Source organism: Canis lupus, chromosome 8, assembly GCF_011100685.1.
Source record: "Canis lupus familiaris isolate Mischka breed German Shepherd chromosome 8, alternate assembly UU_Cfam_GSD_1.0, whole genome shotgun sequence".
In the NCBI taxonomy this organism is placed as follows: Eukaryota; Metazoa; Chordata; class Mammalia; order Carnivora; family Canidae; genus Canis; species Canis lupus.
The window spans coordinates 49,742,344-49,766,045 of NC_049229.1; the positions used below are offsets into that span (position 1 = coordinate 49,742,344).

At 45.3% G+C, this 23,702-nt stretch overlaps 2 long non-coding RNA genes across 7 annotated transcripts; one reads left to right on the plus strand and one right to left on the minus strand.

Moving 5' to 3' along the window:
- Window positions 1–7,158: 7,158 nt before the first annotated feature.
- LOC111097116 lies at window positions 7,159–12,689 on the minus strand. Of its 6 annotated transcripts, none has more exons than XR_005363571.1 (5): window positions 12,549–12,689; window positions 11,315–11,458; window positions 10,155–10,208; window positions 8,487–8,576; window positions 7,159–8,262 (listed from the first exon to the last, which is right to left on the minus strand). It is a non-coding gene; the product is annotated as an uncharacterized LOC111097116 (long non-coding RNA). The 6 variants fall into 6 exon arrangements; XR_005363570.1 differs by having other exon boundaries at window positions 8,487–8,618; XR_005363572.1 differs by lacking the exon at window positions 10,155–10,208.
- Window positions 12,690–12,699: 10 nt separating this feature from the next.
- Window positions 12,700–23,393, plus strand: LOC111097115. The gene is made up of 2 exons (XR_005363568.1): window positions 12,700–12,910; window positions 23,241–23,393. It is a non-coding gene; the product is annotated as an uncharacterized LOC111097115 (long non-coding RNA).
- The last annotated feature ends 309 nt before the right edge of the window (window positions 23,394–23,702 follow it).

The window sequence follows — 23,702 nt, forward strand, 5'->3', positions numbered from 1 at the left end:
GGTGGTATTGGCTGGGTTTTATTTGGTCCCCATGTCCCCACCCTTTCTAAAGCTTCTAGACTGGTTTTGTTACATGTGAGGTTGTGGCCCCCAGGTTCTTTTTGCATACAGGAAACTTCGATTATTTCCCAGGCCACAAATGAAGAACCGACTAGGAAAATCTCAAGACCGGAGCGGGGCATTGGTGGAGAGGCCAGGCAGGGCTTTAGAGGAGCGAGAATGGGCACCCAGCTCCGTGGCAGGGGCCACCCTTCCCTCCTGCAGACCCTCCCCAACCTTTGTGCAGGTGGGAGAAGTTGGGGTGGCGGGAAGGAGCAGGTGAGCAGTGACAAACGTGACAAGACAGAGGGGCCCGTGCCCATGGAACAGCACCAAAGAAAAGCACGATGTGGAAAGATTGTTTTATTTTCTGATAATGATTAAATGGCTGGAATGGCTTCTTAAGATGTATATATTTTTTAAAATGGCAGTCCCTCATTGCATCCCCCATCTGTACGTATTTCTGCCTCTGTTATGTGTTCTCCCCCAAATCCCCCACCCCACCCCATGTAAATCAAATGCCCTAGGATTCTTCTGGTCCCATGTATCTGGAATCTAATAAATAAGGAACGGCCAGTTGGAGAGTTTGTTCACACGTTGCCTTTCCGGGCTTGCTGTCCCCTGGACAGCACTGCCCTCAGGCCTCAGGCCGGTGCTGGGCCTGGCCGCCAGGAGAACCAGCTCAGCCTCAGAATTCTCTGGACATTCAGGTAGGCATTTTAAAAGCATGTTCAGCAGCAAGACTTGAAGAAGGCAACATGAGAAGTATGATAATGGTGTGAGAAGCCCCCTGCTACTTTTTATACTTTTGACATTAGTGTGAGGCACTCAAATACTTTTCATTTATGCCAGAGAAATGGAGCGTCACATGTATGTGAACCAAAAACAGTTCACTGAATTAGGATTCTGAAGTGCATCCATGTAGCATGCCCACAGTGCTGACCGCACAAAGGATGCGTGTGTTAATCCACACCCAGGACCCAGTGGGAAGCCTACGGGATGGCCTGAAAAAATCAAAGAGCACTTATCAGGATGCCTTTCGTTGCAAGTAAAGACACCCCAGTTTATGTCAGCTTAATGGGTTTATTGTCTTGGATTTCTGTGAAGTCCAGAAGTGGGGCAAACATCAGGCAGGGTTTGGTCCAGAGGTTCACAAAGTCAATAAGGCTATGACTCCACTTCTCTGTGTCTCTCATTCTGCCCTCTTCTGTCTGCTTCGTCCTCAAGCTAGCCTCTTTCATGGCAGCAAGAAGGCTGCCAGCTTTTTATTTCACATTGTAAGAGAGAACATCTCTTCCTACTACCATGGAAACTATCTTGAGTGTCCTTCTGAATCCCAATGGCTTTTGTGCTTATCTCAAGGGACCATTGGGACCAGCTTCAAGTAGGACTAGTCCCACTTAACTGTACAGATGTTAACACAAAAAGGGTTGGGTTGCAAGCCTAGAAGACAACCAGCCAATAATGAGGCTCACAGAACACACATACGTGGACAGTTCTGGCTCTGGTCAACCTTCAATGAGCTGTTTGTAAGTTCCTTGAAGCTCTTGGAAGATCGCATTCACATAGCAGTCTTTGAACTTAATACTTAGCAAGTCTTATGCATGGAATGTATTATGGGAATGAATGTACTCAGTTTTAGGTAATTTCCCAATGTACCCTCACTACCTCACATGTGTGTACACATATACACTTATGCACACACACACACACACAAACACAAACCTGGTATTCATGCTGCCATCTTAAGAAAAAATACTCAGGAAACAGTCAACCATAACATCACATGATATAATCAAAATAGAAATACTTATTGGACTATCGGTATTTTAGGATTTTCCAAACTACCTCTCATCTGTATGGATAATTGTGATCAGACTACCTAATAGCTCATTTTCAAAAAGATTTAAGCCTCATTCTTCTCTAAATAATATTGTCCCTATTTTGTTACCAAAGAAGTGAAAGGGGAAAACACAACTAAGGGCCATTCATTCATTCATTCATTCATTCAACAAATGTCTACTGAGGCTCTGCCCTGTGCCAGGCACTGTTCTGGGCATGGAAACTATCAGTAAAGAAAACAAGCACAATCTCTATTTTCACGGAGCACAAGTCTAATGGAAAAAGGAGAGGGACAATGAGCATGGTAAATAACCAAATTACATAGTTTGTTAGATAAGTTCAATGAGTGGGAAAAGCAGAGTATGGATGATCAGGAATGGGGAGGTAGGATATAATTTTTAAAGGGATGGTCAGAGCAGCCTCAATGAGAATGCTACATTTAACAGTAAGGTGAAGAAAGTGAGAGCCGCGTGGATATCTGGAGAAAAAGCTCCCCAAGCAGCAGGACCAGCACGTGCAAAGGCCCTGAGGTAGCAGTATGCCATGTGTATTCAGTGAACATCAAGGACACAAGCGTGGCTGAAGTGGAAGAGGTGAGGCAAGGGGGAGAGGGGCAAGTCATGGGGGGAAACATGAGGTCATCCTAAGTGAAGATTTTACTCTTAAGTGGAAGACTTTGAATAAAGGAACTCTGTGATCACATGCCTTTGGTTTCTGTATTGATGACAGGCTGTAGGGGGAGCAGGGTGGAAGACAAATGAGGAGACCACTGATGAGGTGGCTGGCTTGGACCAGAGTCTGAGGACAGCAGGTGTTACGAAGCACTTGGGTCCTGGATCTAATTTGAAGCTACCAGAGTTGGCATCCACTGAGGTGGAAAGACGCAGGGAAGGCAATTCTGGGGGCCAAGTGGGAGGATCACCCATGTAAAGTCTGAGATGCTGTTGAATGTCCAGGAAGATGCCAGCAAGGCAGTAGGCCATAGGGTCAGCGAAATAGGGAACAGGGAATGAACTTCTCTGATAACAGGTGTTCACACAGGATCGATATTCAGCCATGAATTCCTCCTCACACCCAGCCAACGCCCCCTATTGCTCTCTATCTAGCCTCGAAGGCTGTAAAGTAAAAACTTGTCTTAGAAACACAGGTTTCTGGAGCGGAAGGGCCTTAGTGATTGCCTTTTTATGCCATTATTTGACAGTTGAGAGAACTGAGCCCAGACTCTAACCCTCTCGATTCTCAAAAACTGAGGGGTGCCGGACTGGAAGGGGCATGGCTGCTTTCTTGGTTTGGACCACCAGTTCTCAAATGGGGCGACTGTGCCCCCAAGGGCATACTTGGCAATGTCTGGAGATGTCTTTTATTGTCACACTAGAGGTGCTACTGGCATCTGGTGGGTAGAGGCCAGATGCTGCTACAGGGCACAGGGCAGCCCTCACCACACCGGATTCCCTGATCCACAATGTCAACGGCGCCAAGGCTGAGAAATCCTGATTTACACATATCCTGGGCATCATCAAGATAAAAACACGCAGGGTTCCACAGTTCAAGGTGTCAACTCATTACTAAGCTCTTCCTGCTACTAGATGCCACCTCTGCCCCGCCTGTCTGGCTCTGACCCCAAAGCATGCATCCAGGGCAAATATCCAAGCTCCCATTCAGATCCAAGCGAGCCAAAGGAGGGGAGCCCCTGGGTCCTACAGTCCTTCAATGGTGAGGTCGCGACCAATATCCTTTTCCACAGAAACTTGAGGTTTGGGGAAGCACCTGTGGTTTCCTGTCTGGAGGAAGTGGGGTCCCCTCTGGCAGACCAAGGTGCCCCCTGTTGAGGGGTGTTAAGGACAAAGGTGACTCCACATCCACCACCTCCGAGCCCCACGTGGCTTGTGCCCATGACTGTCCCCATATTCTGCTCCATTTGTGGGTTTTCTCTTGTTCCCTACTCTGTGCTGGGCAGGAGAGCCTGTGTCTGGTGGTCAGAAGCCAGCCTTCTCTACAGGGGATATGGGGGGAGCTTAGGAATCTTCAGAGACCTTTTCTCTGGAAAATTGGTCTCACTTCTGCAGATGTCCCTCCCTCAGCCCATCTGTGCAAAGATCGCTTTGGCAGCTGTCACGCAGCAAAGTGAAGGCACTGGGGCTCTCACTTGGGTACTGAAGAGCTTCTCCTCACTTCCCCTGTGGAGAATAGGGACAACCAGACCCTCCCGTCCCCTCTTCCCACAGGCAGACGTGATAAGCCCCCACAATCAAGCTTGGAGCAAGCCCAAAATAGGGCCAGCCTGGCTGGCCCTCAAGAAGACTTGAAAATGACCCAGTGGCCACATGAGCTGCACTTTTACCCTGGGGCCCATTGTCAAGGCTTCTCATTAAATGGAAGTCCTAGACAAAGCCCCAGCCAGTCACCGCCAAAGAAACAACAACCCAGCAGGCCACCAAATAACCCAGAGTGACCCAAATCTCTACCCTCGGCACTGGCCACACTATCTATGGGGTGTCACATTATTGATGCACTGCAAAACTTCCCCAGGGACCTCTTTCTGCATCTCCCTGGCCCCCACAGAGCTGCTCCCATGGATCTCTCTGGTGCCCCTCCAAACTGCCCCAGCTTCCCCGTGCAGTCCCCTCCGGTGCCCCTCCTCGGGCCTCCTCTCTAGGCCAGTCCCGGCATCTCGAGCTTCAGTCCATGCTCCTGCACCAGCTGAAGAGCCAGAGGCCGATCCGGGGAGCAAAATCTCCTGGGGTATGGGGTGCAGTCAGCCGAGGAAGGCTGAAAACCTTACCACCTCAGGTACTTTATTGTGCCTCTGTTGTAAATTCACGGCGCTCCCAAAGATCAGCAGCCCCCAGAATCGCAGAGAGCTGTCCTTCCCCTGCCTGCAGGCCTTGCCATGCACAAGGTAGTTCCACCCAACCAGAACATGCCCGTCCGGGGCCCCCCTCCAGGCTCACAGGCTGGCAGTTGCGTTAAGTCCTGCCTGTCTTTGGAGGAAAAAAAAAAATCAGCTTAACATTATGGACCGATGTGATGGTGACATTTTTATCATGAATGTTAAAGGTCCCTGGGGGAAAGGCTTAGCCTCATGAACAGGCAATGTCTCAGCTGTGTGATGTCAGAGGTCAGAGCTTCCCGAAGGTACCTGGTGCCCCCCCGGACAGAACACGTTAGGGACCACGGCTGACTTGCATCTTGGAAGGGGAAGGTGGACATGGATGTCTGGAGCGAGTATTTTGTATCCTTCAAACCGTGTCGCACAGGTGGTTGGTCCTGGTGAAGGTGACTCTTCTAGTGGAGGGTCTCCTGCAGGGTGGGCCCGGGAGAGGGTGACCAGGCACACATGGCGGGGCCAGGAGATCCCTGCCTGGCCCTTGCCGGGGACCTACGTCCTTCTTCATCCTGTGGAACATGCAACCCACCTTGGCTCCACACTAGGGTCGCTACTGTGGGGATGGGTGGGATGTGGGGAGTGCACAGGAGGCCAGCAGAGGAGCCGGCCTGGGGACAGATGTGGTGGTAAATGCTGGCCAAAAGGAAAGAGAATTTGGCTCCGAGGAAATGTTCCTGGAAGGAGACAAAGCTCTCCCAGCTTCCTCTGGAAATTGCTTTGTTTAAAATGCAAAGTGCAGATGTGTTTAGATGACATCTCTGCATCCATCACCCTATGCAAATGCCGACCCTGGGGAAGAGGAGCCCCTGTAAGTCACTCGGATCCCCTAATCGAGTGTGTGTGGTGATGGCAGGCCGAGGGAACAGCGCAGGGGCGGGTGACAGCTCACCACCCAGGAGAAGGGCTTGATAAGGGGCAGCCGGTGGAGGAGGGAGCCCAGCCCTGGGGGGCAGGAACCGCTCGGCCACCTGCACCACCACCCCCTCCCCAGGCTAGCTGCTCAACGATGCAGATGTAGAGACTGATGGATGCGGGATGTGGGGTGTGGGATACAAGCCACTGAAGGACAGAGCTCTAAACAAGGAGCTGCCAGGCTCAGGGACAGTGAATTAAATCCTCTGGGGGAGCCAGGAGGACGCCCCTTGCCTGAACGCTCTGCCCCAGGGAGAGATTCTGCAGAAGTTGAATGCTGGTTGGGGGTGCGGTGGGGCCCTCGAACCTAAGCCCCCATCTGATGTCTCAATCCATCACCATACCGGAGCCTTCTGTGCGGTGTTCCAGACCCGGCTGGTACTTAGCATCCCAGTAGGATTCTCAGAGAAAAATCCAGGACACCCAGTTACATCTGAATGTCCAATAAACAAGGAATGATCTTGTAGCCTGAGCATGTCCCAAAAATTGCATGGGATTATTTGTTGTTGGTCTGAAATTTAAACTTAACTGGGGGCCCTGTATTTTCATTTGCTAAATCTGGCAAGCCTACATCCTGGCCAATCCATTCTATTTTCTGCAACCATCTTATCACCAACTCTTGAGGTTGAGCCTGCCTCTGCTTTCCTTTTGTTTCTACCCAGCTCCTTCCATCCCCACCCCCACCAGTTCCCTCCATCGCACGCCCCCCCCACCCACTCACCCGGGTTCTGCCTTCTGGGCCACATGCTATGGTTTTTGCCTCCTTTTCTCTTTCACAGATCACCTCCAACCTCCCACCACCCATAAATGTCTTGCACTCCCATCTTCTTAGCTTCTGCCTGCAGCCCTCAACCCTGGGAAGCGCTGCTCAGCCTGGCTGCTAGCTCCGCTAGTGACACACACGTTCTTCAATACTCATTCCTGGACTCAACAGGTATTCCTGGAGTTCCTGCTATGTGTCTGACCCGTGGCTAGACACTGAGGATACAGTAGTAAAACCGAGCAGGCATGGTCTCAGCTCCCCTGGGGCTTACATACTAGTTGGGTGAGATATTTAAGAAAAAGAAGTGGCAGCTAGTGAAGTAATATAAGTGTGAGCGCTAGAAAGGAATAAAGGAACTGGGATGGAGAATAATGGGATGCGGAGGGCTGCTCTGAAGAAACAACATCAAAGCCGCCATCTGAAAGATGAGACGATGCTAACCATATAAAGAGTGGGTGGCAGCATGCTCCTAGTAGGGGACGCAGCATGTGCAAAGGCCCGGGGGGTGAGAATGAGTCTCTGCAGCAGCCTTCATGTTAAACAGCTCTCTCTCTCTTTCACATTTTACTTATTTATTTCAGAGAGAGAGGGCACGAGCAAGGGGAGGGGCAGAGGGAGAGGGAGAAGCAGACTTTGCACTGAGCAGGGAGCTTGATCCCAGGACCTCGGGATCATGACCTGAGCAGAAGGCAGACACTTAACCAACTGAGCCACCCAGGCGCCCCTTAAACAGCTCTTTTATCCCTCAGACTCTTTTTTTTTAATATTTTCACCTGTATTTCTATTTTATCCTCAGTGGATATCCCAACCTCCAGCATGCTAAGGTCTCAGACCAATCCTGTTCTTCAGCAGGTGAGGTCACCTCCCAATTCACTACGAAGATGGAGCTAATACAGCTCCCTTCTGTCACCAAGTGTCCCCCCACGGTCACATACCAGTGTCTTCCTTTCCTTTGCTCTTGAAATAAGATGCCTTCTTATTTCTTGAAATAAGTTGTTGTAGCCAGCCTGACTGGGCCCTGCCTCAGCAGACCCTATGGGGCCTTTGCACCATTGACCATGTCCTGTCTCTTGACTCCTCAACCTCACTCCTTCCGGTAGCCCCTGCTCCCCCCACCTTCAAACCAGCTCAGCCAAGACAGCTCCTCTTCTAGCTGTGACTTCATCCCCTTTGTGTTCTCAGCCATCTTTTCCAGAAGACTTCCCCATTCTGTCACCATCCTCCACCCAGCTGCCTCCGCTATCTAAAAGGCTCTTCAAATGTGTGGTTCTTCTCCCCTGCTCCCTGCACACCCCCGTGTTGTGGGGGTTCTTCATGGTTATTTCCTTACTGGAATGCAAGGTGCCTGAAGTCAGGGACTTGGCTTTTACCATCCAAAGCACATTAGTTTGCCCGCAGGAACTGCTCAGCAAATGTTTCAGTTGAATTCAATTGGGGCATCTCTTGGGCTTCTGGAAACCGATGCGGGAGCACTCTCTTGGCGGTAAAGTATGAGAGGGCTCCCCTCAGTGGCAGGGGGTATGGGCAGAATGGGGAGGTTGGGTTGGAGGTGGGGATTGGGAGACAGCGAGAAGGAAGACGGGGCAGGTGGAGGGTGCCAGCTTTTACAAAAGGATGATAAATGATAACAGCACTGGGAACAAAACCAAACATCCTTCATGCTGTCAGAGCGATGAAGCCAGCACATTCCAAGACGCGGGCACCAGGCAGTGCCTTGCTTTTGGAAGAGGCATAGGCTCTCGGTCTCCTTCTGCTCCGAGTCAACAGCCCAATTCATCTTCCTTGGGGTGTCTTCTGGAACCGCGGGGAGACGGGTGTCCTGGGGTTAGTGAGAAGGAGGGAAGTCAACCTGAGCCATCTGTCCTCAATGTCCCCTTGCTGGGGCAGGAGCGGTCTCATGTGACCCTACTGGACCCTTTCATGCCTGGGATCAACTAGATGGTGTTGCTTCCATTTATGTTGTGGGGCTTTTGTTCTGTCCTCTTTTAGGGAGCACTAAACTTAAAGTAAAGATGTTCTAAGAATAAGCAAATGGAAACACACCTGCTGGGAGTGATGAGAAGATCCCAGAGACTTAACCGCCACACATTTTCTTTCTTTGTCCACAGAGTGTGAAGTAGAAGAAACCCTGTACTGAGAGTCAGGGAACTTGGCTGGATTTGGGGCCCAGCTTTGCTGTGGAAGAGCCAGGGACCCCAGACAATTATTTCACCTCTCTGGGTCTTGATTTCCTAATCTCCAACTTGTTGGGTTGAGTAAAGGAACCCTAAGTTACCTTCCAGTTCTCTCATTCTGTTATTCCTTGTGCATCTCAGAAGTAGATATCTGGGTTTTCTCAAACTTAGCCTTCTTTCTTCTTTTTATGACAACGGCACCCCACTCTTTCCTTCCCTTTCCGGAGACCTGTCAATCATCCTATCCTGTCCTCCCCCCCATAAGGGGTGCGGCCAGGATCTGAGCTCAGTCAATCAAACTCTGAGATGGGGTCACATGACAGCAGCCCCCACGGATCCTGCTGTGGTTTCCAACTACCTGCTCAGGTTCCTGCCCTACCTGAAGTCATATTGTCCATCTGCCCCCCCTAGCTCTGCAAATTCTCCAGTGTTGCTCTCATAAAATCCTCTTTTCTCCAGAGTCAGTGCCTGGTGCTTGCAATCAATGACCTTAATGATCTGTTGTTAGAATCTTGAATCTAGGGTCAGAGAGTGACTGCAAAACACACAGGTCAAGTTGCCAGTGAAGCTGCCTCCTGACTAAAGAGGCTTTTAATAGAAAAAACAGGGAAGAAACTGGCTGAGCTTCACTGCCTGTCTCCTGAGAAATAAAGGCACCCGTCCAGCAATCGGGGAGCTCTTGGAGAACAGAACTTCGAGGACCCCTGAGAAGATGTAAACGTCAGTGATTCCTGGCATTTCACAGCAAGTGAATTCCTCCATGCCCACGCCCAAGCACGGGTATCCCTGTGACCTGAATGATGGCTCCCGTCTCAGAATGGGGCCAGGTAAGCCAGCAGTGCACAAAACCTCAGAACTGCCCTTGACCAGACACTGCCTGGTAGTATTTAACAAGTCAGCAAGGAAGTAGCCACTGGTGCCCTCCATGGGCTTATGGAGTGGGCTTTGCCCACAGGAAGCCCTTAACATGTGTATTGTTGAATGTCTAAAGCTTGAGCATCTGGAAAGAACCTGAGCAAGAGTCGAGGTCAGGGATTGCATATTTGTCAAAAGGACTTGAATATAAAAATGCTAAAGAGAGGTCATTTGGCCACCTAGGGAGATAGCCTGAAAAAAAAATCACAATTTTAGACTTATCTAAGTCCTTCCTTATAGGACAGGCTTTCTCAGAGTGTGGTTGCAGGATGTCTTCTGGTGGCACTTGGGCATTTAAAATATTTTATTTTTAAATTTCTTTTGTTTTCCTTTATTTCTGTGTGTATTGCATAAAATGTCACTAGTATGTCCCAACATATGCTCTACAGATACTTTGCTTAGGAGGAAGCTACAGTAGATACATAGGCTAAATAAGTGAGTGGTTTCAATAAAGATATTAAGGAAATAGTAATAAAGTGGGATATGGGTTTGGTGAACTTTGTGAGGGTGGAGCTGGAATGAAGTTGGACAGCACCTGTGCAAGGGGAGTATAGAAACCCCCACCCCACTCCTACCTCCAGCCAGTCCTATCACTCCACAGATGACTGGGTGAGGAACCTACCACGAGACTGTGAGACACTCCAGCTGTGGGCCAGACTCCTTCATGTTGGATCCTCTGTAGTGCACCACCAAAACAGGAAGTACCAACAGATTGAATAATAGTTTTATGCCCTGCCTTGTTCTAGAAAACAGTTAAAGGAGACAACACAGAGCAGACTTGCACAGAAAGAAGACCAGGACACAACTTCTGGCCTCTCTTTCACCACGGATGTACCCTGTCCAACTGGTCAATCAATCAGTCCTATGTGCTTGATAGGCAGCTTCAAGCTACACACTTCTGTCTGTTGCCATCCATCCCCATTTGCTGCTGCCTGGGCCAGGGCACCAACATCTCTTACTGGACATACTTTCTGCCACCATCTCCCAACCGTTCTTCCTGACTCCAGTCTTATCCCAGCTAAGTGATTTTTTTTTCACACAGCAGCCAAACAGTTGTCCAAAATGCAGCTCATCGTCTGAGGTCTTCTTTCTTGTGTGCACAGGGTGAAGGCCACAGTCTTCAGGAAGGCAGGAAATGCCTTTCGTGACCCGGCCTCTGCCTTCCTCTCCAGTCTCATCTCTTACAATTGTATTCCATACCCTATGTGCCAGCTATATTTTAGTCTTTCCCGAAAGCATCTTGCTTCTGGGCCTTTGCATATACCATTCTCACTGCTTGAAATGCCCTTCCCTTTCTTCTTCTGCTTCACTACTCCTTAATCCTCAGGATCCACTCAAGCATCATCTCCTTGAAGAAGCCAGCCCAGACTTCTCAATCTGGATCTTATGTTCCCATAGCACCTGCATTTACTTATCACAGCACTTACTATACTGGGTCCCCATTGTTTGCTTACCTGTCTACCTGCCACATAAATCCTTACAGTGTTTGAGCCAGAGGCCATACTTTTTCACCTTTGTATCCCCAGAACCTAGCTCAGTTATGGACTGAGAATAGGCTCTCAGCAAATATTTGAAGACTGAGTAGCTGACGGTCACAGGTCTGGGAAACTGCATGGACAATGGGCTTGGGACTATGGGCGTCTTAAACTCATTCATGCTGTTCACCAAATATTTCTAACTCCCCACCTTCTTGGCACACAGTAGGTTTACACTCCCTGACCTCCTTGTGGTTCGGTAGGGACCGTGTGATCATTCTGGTCAATGAGTTATGAACAGAATTACCATGTGTCACTTTTAGGCTGAAGCATTTAATTGCCAGAGTTCTCTTTCCCTCTGCTTTGACAACCTGTAATAATCCAGATGGCAGCTTCTCTATCAAGCGGGGTCCTGGAGTGACAACAACACTGAGTAGAGCCCCCAGCTGCCCTGTGAATAACATGTAAGATAAATGAGACTAAGCCTTTGTTTTAAGAAGCTCTTGAATTTTTTTTTAACAGACATAATTTAGGCTGTCCCAACTGGCATACCCATGCAGCCCGCAGGGCTCAAAGGACCTAATCTAAACTACATTCTACCCTTCTGTCCTCGTTTTGGTCTGGATCATGGCCTATGTTGCCCTCAGTCTGAACAGTCCCCTTTTCATCCAAAACAGAAGGAAGGAAGGAAGGAAGGAAGGAAGGAAGGAAGGAAGGAAGGAAGGAAGGAAGGAAGGAAGGAAGGAAGGAAGGAAGGGAAGAACGGAGGGAGGTAGGGAGGGAGGGATTCCTAGTAAATAGGAATCCAGCTGAACAGCTTTTGGGAGACATGGCCTCAAAAACTACAAAGTCCATGGTGAGTTCATCATCATGGAGGCAGACCAGCCCTACCTCAGACAGCAAAGGGAGGGCTGGGTAGTTTCCCCTTCTGTCTTCTCTGTAGCCAGTTATTTGGGGATCTTTAAACCTCCTAAGGCATTTACCCACTAAATCTGACCCTTGCTCCATTCCTAACTCATACGTATCCTGATACCCTTTATATGTAGGTATATACACCCAGTAAGGGGAAAGGATCAAACTCACACAATATCACACCTGTACCACCTGTCTCTCTGCATGCCACAGCAAGAGTCCATACTACTCACAGCTCACAAAATGTCTTTCTACTAGTCCCCACCCCTCACCTGCCAAGGGCTGTCTATTCTTTGACAAACTGAGTAAGCATGGCTCCCTGGATACCAGTCCTGTCAACCACACCCATTAGAAGTTATGGTTGGACACCAGCTGGCCCAGGTTGCATCTTGCTCTAGCCTCTGAGCCTTGGGGTCCTGATGTGGGGTCCTTATACTTTCCTGCTGGGGGGTGTGAGGAAGTAGCACATATACCATGTAAAACTATATATGTTCCAGGCCTTCTCTCACACCCATTACTCTTCATTAAGCCTAATTAGAATGCCACTGAATAATCGTATTATTCTAATGCGCCATGTAATGATTAAGAATAATGGTGATTTCCATTTCTCTTCCCGTCTCTCCCCCTACCTCCTTTTCCTTTCCACCCACAGAAAAGCTACATGTTTGCTTCTTTATGATGTCTTCCTTGACTATTCTCCCACTGGGGACTGAGAGAATGTTGGCTAGGTAAGACCATGATGGTCATACCATTCTGGTATTTTTGTCACAGAATTCTTAGCCCCAGTTATGGAACATGGCATCAAATGTTGCCAATGGAGATGAGCATCAAACAGAGAGGAGGAGAATAACCATGATGGGGTGTATATATTGGGAGGTGCTCTCCTTGATGTTTGCTCACTTAGGTTTTATGACAACAATGCAGGGGTAAATATGACAACTATCATGGAAGGATTGTCCAAACTAGAGAGCATCAGGCCTGTAAGGTCCAGGTGGGTATAACAGGGCAAATCAGAGGTGTGCTCTTCCCACAACCTTGCCTCCATGGCATTGCGCAGGACATCACCATGTATAAAAAGGAGTATAAAAAGCTCATCCTCCCTAAACCCTGATCCCTTATTTTCACAATCTTATCCAGATTTTCTGGATGGAAGTGGTAAACTCTTGAGATCTGGGAGTTTGAAGCTACCTCTCCTCAAATGTGAGGTCTTGTCTTCAGAATATCCATCCTGAATCCAACCTTGAAATAGAAGGATCCTGGAAGATTCCACTGTCAATCTAAGATGTGTCTCCATGATATAGGGTAAAGGACATGGATTCTGAAATCAAAAGGATCTGGGCTAGTCCCTTAGTTTCTCTGAACCTCAGTTTTCCCATACACAAAATGGGAATTATGATGCTGACCTCATGATGGTTCATATAGCATGCTTAGCCTATAGTAGGCACTTAATAAAATATTTACTGGAGGTAAACTCAGTCATTAATCATGAGAAAATGTATTACTTAACTTTATATCTGAAAAGATAATTTCACTGGGTATAGATTTTAAGTTGACATTTTGAAGATAGTATCATCACTGTCTTCTAGCTTCCATTATTGCTACTGGTAAGTGAACCATCACCCAGTTGCTGTTCTTCTGTAAGCGATCTGTCTTCTTGCTGGCCCTCTGAAAAGAATCTCTTTTTCTCTGATGTTTTGCAATGTTACATGTGCTGCATTTGGTATGACTTTCTTTTAATTTATTGTACTTAGAGTTTGTTGGACCTCCAAGATGTAGGACTAATGTCTTTCAACAGCTTCAGGAAGTCCTCAGGCATGATCTCTACAAACATTTCTTCCCCATTCCCTTTTTCTCCTTTTTTGATTCTGAGCCAGGTTTATCTTAGACCCTCTCACTCTGCCCTCTGTGCCTCTATAACATCTTTTCCTATTTTCTATCTTTGTCTTTTTGAGCTAAATTCTAGGAAATTTTTGAATCTGTCTTTCATTTTACTAGTATTTTTCTCCTCTGTTGTATCTAATCTTCTGTTTAATCTTTCCATGGAGATTTTATGTTTTCCATTTTTACAACTTACGTTTGTTTTCTCTTCATATTCCTTGGTCTTATTTTTAAATTATTTTTATTTTTAAAGAAAGGCAGACTGCCACATGCAGCACCTCATTTGGATGTGTCTAGAGTTTTGGAAACTTGACTACCTCATATTCTCCTACAAATGGACCTTGAGAGCCTATTTGCAGGTTCTAGCAGGAGAGCACAGCTACTCATATGCCCTTGACCTAAGCCGGTCCTCCTCTATCAGGTAATGCTGTCTTTTTCAACCAGGCATGCTTCAGGAGGGATGCACATGGAGCCATGAGGGAGGAAGGGGACAACCAACCAGATCAGCCAAATCAACCCTGGCGATCAGTGGTGTGCCAGATCTCATAGTCAAGTGGCCCTACATCCTCCTTGGTCTTATTTTAAAACTTTGATTTCTTTAGATATATTTGTGGCAGACAGAATAATGGCCTCCCAAAGATGTCTATATCCTAATTCTTGGAGCATAGAATATGTTAGAAATCACAACAAAGGGGAATTAAGGTTGGGCATGTTTGTGGGGATTCTATTTTGGGGTTTTTCTATTCTTTTCTATTGATGTATGTGTCTCTCTGCCATCTCCACAGTTTTGATTACTATAGAATTGGTACTAATTCTTCTTTAAACATTTGGTAGAATTCTCCGGTGAAACTATCTGGGCTTAGAGAGCTCTATTTTGGGAGTTTTTAAGTTACAGTGTCAATTTCCTCAAAAGTTATAGGACTGTTCAAATCTTGGCTATTGTAAATAATGCTGCAGTAAACATATGGATATATATATCCTTTTGAACTAGCATTTTTGTTTTCTTTGGGTAAAAATCCAGTAGTGAAATTACTGGATCATATGATAATTCTATTTTTAATTTTGTCATTTGCAACAATATGGATGGACCTAGAGGGCAAAATGGTAAGTGAAATAAGTCAGACAGAAAAAGACAAAAACCATATGACCTTACTCGTATGTGGAATTTAAAAAACAAAACAAAGAAACAAAAGTAAAAAGACAGAACAACAGACGCTTAACTACAGAGAACAAACTGGCAATTGCCAGAAGGGAGGTGGGTCGGGGAATGGGTGAAATAGATACGGGGGATTAAAAGCACACTGAGGAAATGTATAGAATTGTTGAATTATTATATTGTACGCCTGAAACTAAGGTAACATTGTATGTTAATTATACTTCAATTAAAAAATAAGAGAAGAAAAGGTATATAGGCATTCAAATTATTTCATGTTGGGTGATTTGTGGTGGTTTGTGTTTTTTAAGGGACAGGTTCATTTCATCTAAATTGTCAAATTTATGTGTATAGAGTTGTTTGTCGTATTCACTTATTATTCTGTTGATATCTGCAATATCTATAGTGATATTCCTTGTTTCATTCCTGTAGTGGTAATATGCATTTTTCTCTCTCTCTCTCTCTTTCTTTTTTCTTTTCTTTTTTTTTTTTTTTGTCAGCCTTGCTAGATGTTTGTCAATTTTGTTATTTTTGAAGAATTAGCTCTTTTTCCCATTGCTTATTTTTTTGTTTTCCATATCACTAATTTCTGTTCTTATCTTTCTGATTTCCTTCTTTATACTTGCTTTGGGTTCATTTTGATCTTATTTTCCTGAGATCTTGAGGTGGGAGCTTAGATGGTTAATTTAACACTTTTCCTCTTTTCTAATATAAGCATTAATGCTACGCATTTCCCTTTTGGCATGGCTTTAGGTACAAAATCACAAATTTTAATATGCTGCATTTTCATTTTAATTTAGTTCAATTTATTTTTAAAAATTTCTCTTGAAACTTTCCTCTTTGATTCATAGATTATGTGGAAGTGTACTGTTTAGTTTCCAAATTGTTGGAGATTTTTCTGTTATGTTTCTGTTTTGATTTCTAGCCTGATTCCATTTTTGTCAGATACCTTCAATTTGTTGAGATTTATTCTATGGTCCAAGATGATCCGTCTTGGTTTATGTTCCATGGGCACTTGAGAAGAATGTGTTTTCTGCTTTGTGAAGTATTCTATAAATGTTGATCAGACTCTGTGGGTTTAGATTTCTGTTTAGTTGTTCTATCAATTGTTGAGAGAGGGGTATTGAAGTCCCCAAGCATATTATGAATTTCCCCATTCCTCTGCTCATTTTTGTCAGATTTTGCTTTATGCATTTTGCAGCTCTGTTGTCTGGTCTATATACATTTAGGATTCCCATGTCTTCCTTGTGGGTTGATATTTGTCATTTTGCAAAGTACTGCTTTTTGTCTGGTAATTTTCTTTGCTCTGAAATCTAATTTATCTGACATGAATATAGATACTTCTGTTTTCTTCAGATTAATATTTGTGAGGCATACCTTTTTCACTCTTTTACTTTCAACCTTCCTATAATATTATACATAAAGTGAATTTCTTATAGGTAACACTCAACTGGTGTTACGGATGAATGTTTGTGTCCCTTCCCAAATTCATATGTTGAAATACTAATCCCAATGTGCTGATATTTGTTTTTTGTTTGTCTGTTTTGTTTTGGGCTTTTTGTTTGTTTGTTTGTTTGTTTAAGTAGGCTTCATGCCCAGCATGGAGCCCAATGTGAGGCTTGAACTCAGGACCCTGAGATCAAGACCTGAGCTGAGATCAAGAGCTGCACACTTAACCAAACCACCCAGATGCACCTAATATGTTGGTATTTGGAGGTGGGGCCTTTGGAGGTGATTAGGTCATAGAATGGAGCCCTTTTGAATTTGATTAGCATCCTTAGGAGAAGCCAGACAGCTAGCTAGTTCTGTTTCCACCATGTGAAAATATAAAAAGTTAGCTGTCTGTACTCAGAAAAGGATCTTCACTAGAACTGGACCATGCTGGCGCCTAATCTGGGACTTAAAACCTCCAGAACTGTGAGAAATAAATTTCTGTGATTTAAGCTGCCCAGTTTATGTCATTTTGTTATAGTAGCCTGAGCTAAGATAGGTCATTAAAAAACCTCTCTCCATCTTTTAAATGTGCTGTGGGCCATTTACATTTAATGTCATTATTGACATGTTGAGGGTTTAAGTTGTGTTTTGTTTGTTTTCTCTCTTTGTTGTGTTTCTCTGTTCTCTTTTTCCTGCTCTCCTCTGGGTTATTGACATATTTTAGAATTTTGGTTTTATTCCTTTGTAGATTTTTTTAAATGTATCTCTTGGTATAATTTTGTTAGTGGTTGCTCTAGTTATTACATTATATATACACATAACACAATTCACTGGTGTCATCATTTTATCAGTTCAAATGAAGTATAAAAACTTTACCTCCCTTTCTATTCCTTTACCCTCCTCTATTTTTTATGTAATTGTCTTAAATATTTTTCTACACACGTTTAGAGCCACATCAGAACATGTTACAACTTTTGTTTCAACTATCAAACAGAATTTGGAAAATCCAAGAGGGGAAACAAAGTCTATGATGTTTACACATAATTCTGTGTACTGTGTTCTTTCTTCCTGGTATTCCAGAATTCCTTCTTTTATTCTTTCCTTTCGCTTAGAGAACTTTTCTTAGTCATTCTTTTAGGTTAGATCTAATAACCTCAAGATATCTCAGTTTTCCTTCATCTTCAAATGCCTTGACTTCCCCTTTTATTTTTGCTGGAGACAGGATTCTAGGTCAACAGTTCTTTTCTTTGGGCACTTGAAAATTATTGTGTCATTTCCTCTGGCCCCATAGTTTCTGATGAGAAATCTACTTAAATGACAATTCAAGCTGGTTTTCCCTTATAAGGGGCATTCCTTTATTGTTGCTTGCAAGGTTTTTTCTTTGTCTTTTGGTTTCAGAAGTTGACTGTTTTATTGATGTGAATTTCTTTAGGTTCATCCCATTTGTGGTTTGGTCAACTTTGAATCTGTAGGTTTATGTCTTTTGCCAAATTGGGGTAACTTTTGGTGATTATTTCTTTGAGTACTTTTTACCTCCACCTCCCCTTCTTCTCTCCTTCTAAAACTCTGATGATGCAAATGCTAGTTCTTTCATTATTGTCCCCAAAGTCCTTGAGGCTCTGTTCATCTTTTTTAAGCCTATTGTTCACACTGGGTGATTTTCACGGTTTTATCTTCAGGTTTATTGGTTTTTTTCCTTTGTCCCCTTCATTCTATGTCCCCTCCCATCTGTTGAATATAGTTCATTGTTGCTACTGCTGTTATTGTACATTTTGGTTCTAAAATGTCTACTTTTTTTTTCCTTGCTGTTTTTACTATTACTTTATTGAAACTTTTTATTTCTTAGCTAAGACTTGTTTCAACTGTTTTTTTTTTTTTTTCATTTGTTTCAAGCATATTTGTTGCTTGCTTAAGCCTTTTTTTTCTAATGGCTCCTTTAAAATCTTTGTCAGTTAATTCTAACATCTCTGTCATTTTGGTGCTGGCATCTATTGACTTTCTTTTTCTATTTATTTTGAGATCTTCCTGGATCTTGGTATGATAAATTTTAAAATATTTAAAAAAAAATATTTGAGAGAGAGAGAGCAAGACAGCAAGTGGGAAGAGGAGCAGAGGGAGAGGGACAAGCAGATTCTGCACTGAATGTGAAGCCAATGTGGGGCTTAATCTCAGGACTCTGAGATTTTGATCAGAGCCAAAATTGAGAGCTCAAACAACTGAGCCACCGAGGCACCAAGTATAACTTTTTTTTGAAACCTGGACATTGTTGGCATTATAAGACTCTGGATCTTGTTTGTGCCTTCTCTAGTTACTTTTTTCTCACATCCTTCTGGCAGAGGAAGAGAGGATGCTGCTGCCTTATACTGCCAGATGTGGGTAGAAGATGGTGCTCTTTATCACTTCTGCGTGGGGATGAGAGTTTGATGTCCCAACAGTCCTCCACTGATACCTCTTTGGCTGGGAGGGGTAGGAGTGCCTCACTACTGTTCTCCACCTTGACTCTACTGACACTATGGAGTGAGAGGTCTCATTATCAACCAAGAGCTAGGGGATGAAATCCCTAGCTCCCTACATGGCCTCCTCTGATAGCGCCCTGGTGGAGAGGTTAGAGTCCATCCTTACCTTGTCATAACGTGGTAAGGATGGACATCTAGGCTCCCCACTTGGTCCTCATTGTTGGAAGGGGGGGTGTGTGGCCTCAGGGGTTTTTTGACAGCATCTGGATAGAATAGAATAGTTACTGTCTACAAAATTTCTGTCTTGCTAGGCTCCCTTCCTGATCCTTTGGCTAGAGAAAGCAGGCTTTTGTTTGAGCTTTTTAAAATCCATGCCTACTGGTATTTCCAGTTTCCAGCTGCTTTAGCTTCAAGTTGGGGGGATATGAGGCAAAAAGAAAACACGCCAGACTTACCACTCTGTTATTCTTTGGGTTTTAACATCCTTACCAGTCTACTTCATTCTTCCACATTTCAGAATACTTTTTATATATGATGTCCAAAATTTCTAATTGCTGTTGGAAGTAATAGGGAAATGTAAGCCTAGCCTATCTTCCCAGAAGCAAATGTCCTACTATAACTTGTATAATTAGGAAAAAAGTATAAGTGAGTGACTCTGTGTGTGTGTGTGTGTGTGTGTGTGTGTGTGAGCATTAAGATATAGGCATATTGTGGCTGTCAGCCTTTTGGTTAGGTGCCAGGCACTGTACTTGAACTGCAGAGACAAAACAAAATTAGGCACAAATCCAGGCTCCAGAAGCTAAAGGAGAGATAAAGCAGGTTTGTAGGTAAATAAGTGCAAGTATATTTATTTTACCCGTTACACTTGTGATACCTGGTCAGATGCTCCTGGAGTCCAGCTTCATGGAGAAGGAGATGAATCCACTGGAGTTCCCAATCCATTCTCAGAAAAGGTTCTTTTCTGGACTGCCAAGCTGAGGACATCAAGGTGGTAGGAATGGGGAGCAGAAGAGAATACAGCATGGTGGTTTAGAGTAGCTCTTCTTAAACTTGACTATGCTCAAGAATCACCTGGGTCTCTTGTTAAAAATGCAGATTTGATTCAGTAGGTCTGAGCTGGAGCCCAGGATTCTGTATTTCCAATGAGCTCCCAGGTGATGCTCATGATGTTACTGGTCCATGGACCACACTTTAAGTAGCAAGAGTAGGGTGTGGACTTTGGAGTCAGACAGTGGTCAAATCCAAGCTCTGGCACAAGTGACTGGGAAAGTCACTTAACTACCCTTGGTTTCTACATTTGCAAAATGAAGACATTAATAGTTCCTGCCCCATCAGGGTGTGGAGAGGACAGAAGAGGCAATGTATGAACAGTGCCTGGCTCACAGTGAAGTCATGCCTCTGCTTTTCTCCAGCTGCTCTCTGTCCCTGATCACTGACGGTACGTGGCTGTGAGGACCGTATGGGCCTGGTGATGGCATACGCAGGGTTAATGCTCCTGCTCTTGCCCAGAGACAAATGTTTTGTGTTGAGAAGTTGCTGCTGGGAAGGAAAAGGAGGGGGAAGAAGGCCCCTTTTTTATTATTCTGAGGTGCATTTTAATTTGCACAAGCGACGTTGTGTCTGTGATGGATGACACAGAGGGAAAAATTACAGCCCAGGAAGCCCAGCAAAGGGGGAAAAAAATAAAAGAGATCTAGCAAGGATTAAAAACAGCCCATTGTGATGCTGCCTCCTGGTCAGGGGCTGGGGGCTGGGGGCTGGGAGCCTGGGGAGGCTGGGAAGGGTTGCCTGCGAAGGAAGGTGCCAGCAGAGCCAGTCTTAGCCAGTCTTAGCAAACAGAATTTGTAGGAAGTTTGCTTTTCTTGCATCTGGCTTCTTCTTACTGCATTTGATTCTCCCCTCCGTGGCATCATCACCATCTTTGGGTCATCCAACTGGGGAACCTTTTTGGGAACTCCTTTGATCTCTTCTCCCATTAACAAAACTCAGGAGCCTTGGAGCTCCGCTCTCCTGGGGCTTCCTACATCATAGCAATCACGAAAGGGCAGAATCAGAGCAGCCAAGAGTTAGGGATCTAAATGAGGAAGCTCATGTCCTGATTGCTCAGGAGCAGATCACTGAAGGCCGCCAAGGGCATTACAGACATTCTTTGGCTACTGATCAGCAATAGTTCGGATCATGGGTTCTGGAATTGGATGCACAGACCTGGGTTTGCAGCCGGATTTTTCTAATTAATAGTTGTGTGACCTTGGGCAAGTTACTTAGCTTCTTTGTGCTTCTGTTTAACTCTAGAATAGAGATAAAATAGTATCTACCTCATGAGAACTATTATAAAGATCAAATAAAATAGTGAGATTCTTCTGTCCTGAAAGAAAATAGGCCAAGCAAGATTCAGAAGGATGGGTAGAGGTAGGAAGGACAATGACCCCCCCCCCCCCCCCCCGCAAATAACTGGCTGTCCCCAGTGGAGGTAGGCGGCCTCCATGCTCATCCTCGGGACTCTCAGGGAGAAGACTCTAAAGCATGCCTGACCAATAGCTAATCCAATTCCTGCCCTCAGCCCAAGGGAGTTTCCTCTCCATAAGTTCTTGGAGATAGAGAAGCAGCTGGCTATTGTCTTCTGTTCAATGAGCACAGTCAAACTAAAGGAGGCCGCCCCCCTCTTCCTTTTGGGAGTGAAATTTAAGCAAATCTAAAACTTCTCGACACAAGACACTCATCTCTGAGCCACAGGAAAACTGCAATGAAATGATAATTCATTGCAGGAGGTCACCAAATGTTGACGGAATAAAACCAACCAACAAGTCTCAAGGGGCCTCTGCTCTAGTGCTGGGCATCTTTCACACAATCTCTTGTTAATCATCCAAGTAGCTAACATTTATGGAATACTTCCTATGGGCCAGTTTTAAGCACTTTATATATATTCATTTAATTCTCAAAACCATCCAAGAGATAGGTACTGTTATTAATCTGCTTTTTACAGTTGAGTAAGCAAAGGCACAAGGGAGGTTAAGAATCTTGCCTAAGATCATAAAACCTGGGAGTCCCAGAGCCAGGACTCATACTCACATAGCCTGGCTCCAGAGCCAGACTTTACCAGCCACTACAGCCAGATTGCAAGCCCTCGTGGGCATGTACAGGTGTTCTGAGTTCTTTCTCTCCCACTGGGTATGGCTGTCCTCTGAACACCAACATTGGAGAATTAATTTGAGCTGACTGGGTGGTGTGATTTAGGGTGGGGGGCACAGTTTGCTAGCATGAGTGCCCAGAGGTGCAGTTACCTAGAAAGATCATGTTTCTGGAACATGTGGGAACTCTATCTTGCACATTTATAAGAGGGCACAGAGCAGACAAAAATGCTCTATGGAGTGACTGCCGAGTCAGTAATTGGATGCTTTTAGAGATTCGGTGAGATATTTGTTGTCCTGTTTTCCCTAGTGAGTGGGTGGCCATTATTACTAAGTAGTGTTCTTTGGAACTTGGCTTCTGGGGCCCCATGCTTTCCTCCTACTCTACCCCTTAGCATTCTGACAGCAGCCCCCATGTGGGATCTGGACTTAAGCAAAGGCTTAGGGCCATGGGGAAAGTCTTAAAGGAACATGCTCTGAATTGGAGGGATAAAGTCCCATGGCCAAGTACTACTTTCTCGCCAATGCCTTTTGTCACCTGTGGGACAACAGGGGAACCTCGTTGCAGTTAAAGAAGCCGGATTAGAAGCTTGCCCTGCTGTGTGACCACTTTGAGCCCCAGCCTCTGCTTCTTTGAAGTGGGATGATACGTATTCATCCTGCCCTACAGATTATTTATTAAAAGATCCAAAGTTGGTAATGTTTCTTATTAGCTGTGGTCCCATCATCTTATATGTAATCGGTCAGAGAGGATGACTCTCTGTGGGGTGTCAAGGCCGGGTAAGTTCGTCCCAAGAATCTTTACCCTGGGAACCACTCCTGTGCAGCATGAGAATCTACCATTAGTGATTAGCGACTAGTGTTTGGATCTGTCATCATTCCTTATTAGCATGAATCATTCTACCTTATCTGGTTGTTCTTTAGAGAAATGGTTCTTAATATTTCCAGAATTAAGATCCGATCTTGGGACGCCTGGGTGGCTCAGTGGTTGAGCGTCTGCCTTCCGCTCAGGTCATGATCCCGGGGTCCTGGGATTGAGTCCCGCATCGGGCTCCCTGCAGGGATCCTGCTTCTCCTTCTGCCTCTCTCTCCCCCTGTGTGTGTGTGTGTGTGTGTGTGTGCCTCATGAATAAATAAAAAATAAATCTTTAAAAAAAAGAAAAAAGATCCGGTCTTGTCTGAGTATCCAATGAAACCTCTGGACATTCTGTTCAGAAGCATGCACAAATTTGGGAGGTGGTGTCAGAAATCAGCTTTTCTGTCTTGTTCCAGGGCACATTCTGTCGGGAGTTGGCAGCAGGAGACGACAGCTCTTCACGCCTGCCCCGCGTTCCTGCCCTCTGCCCTGGTAATAGCCTCTTATTTCCTGCTGGGGATCGTCTACAGCAGGAGAGTGTCGATGCTCACAGTCTCCAGCACATGGGCTTCCTCCCGTGAACACCTGCCGTGAAGGCCTTCTCTAGCCACAGAAGCATCTCAGTCGGTGGCGCGTCATGCGGCCTTAATAAATAATATCTCTATTACTATCATTTTTTCACGGTTGCCTTTGGGTCAGGTTCTGTCCACTCTTACCTGGACTTTGGCAAACAGGCTTCTAAATTTGTCTGAGCACCTGTGTTCCGTCTGCTTCACATGCCAGCTGTACTAGAGAGCCACGGTCCCTCGCTGGCTGGGCCCCACTCTTCTTTCCAGCAATTTTTTCCTCATTCACAGCTATGCCTTTCCCAGAACCGG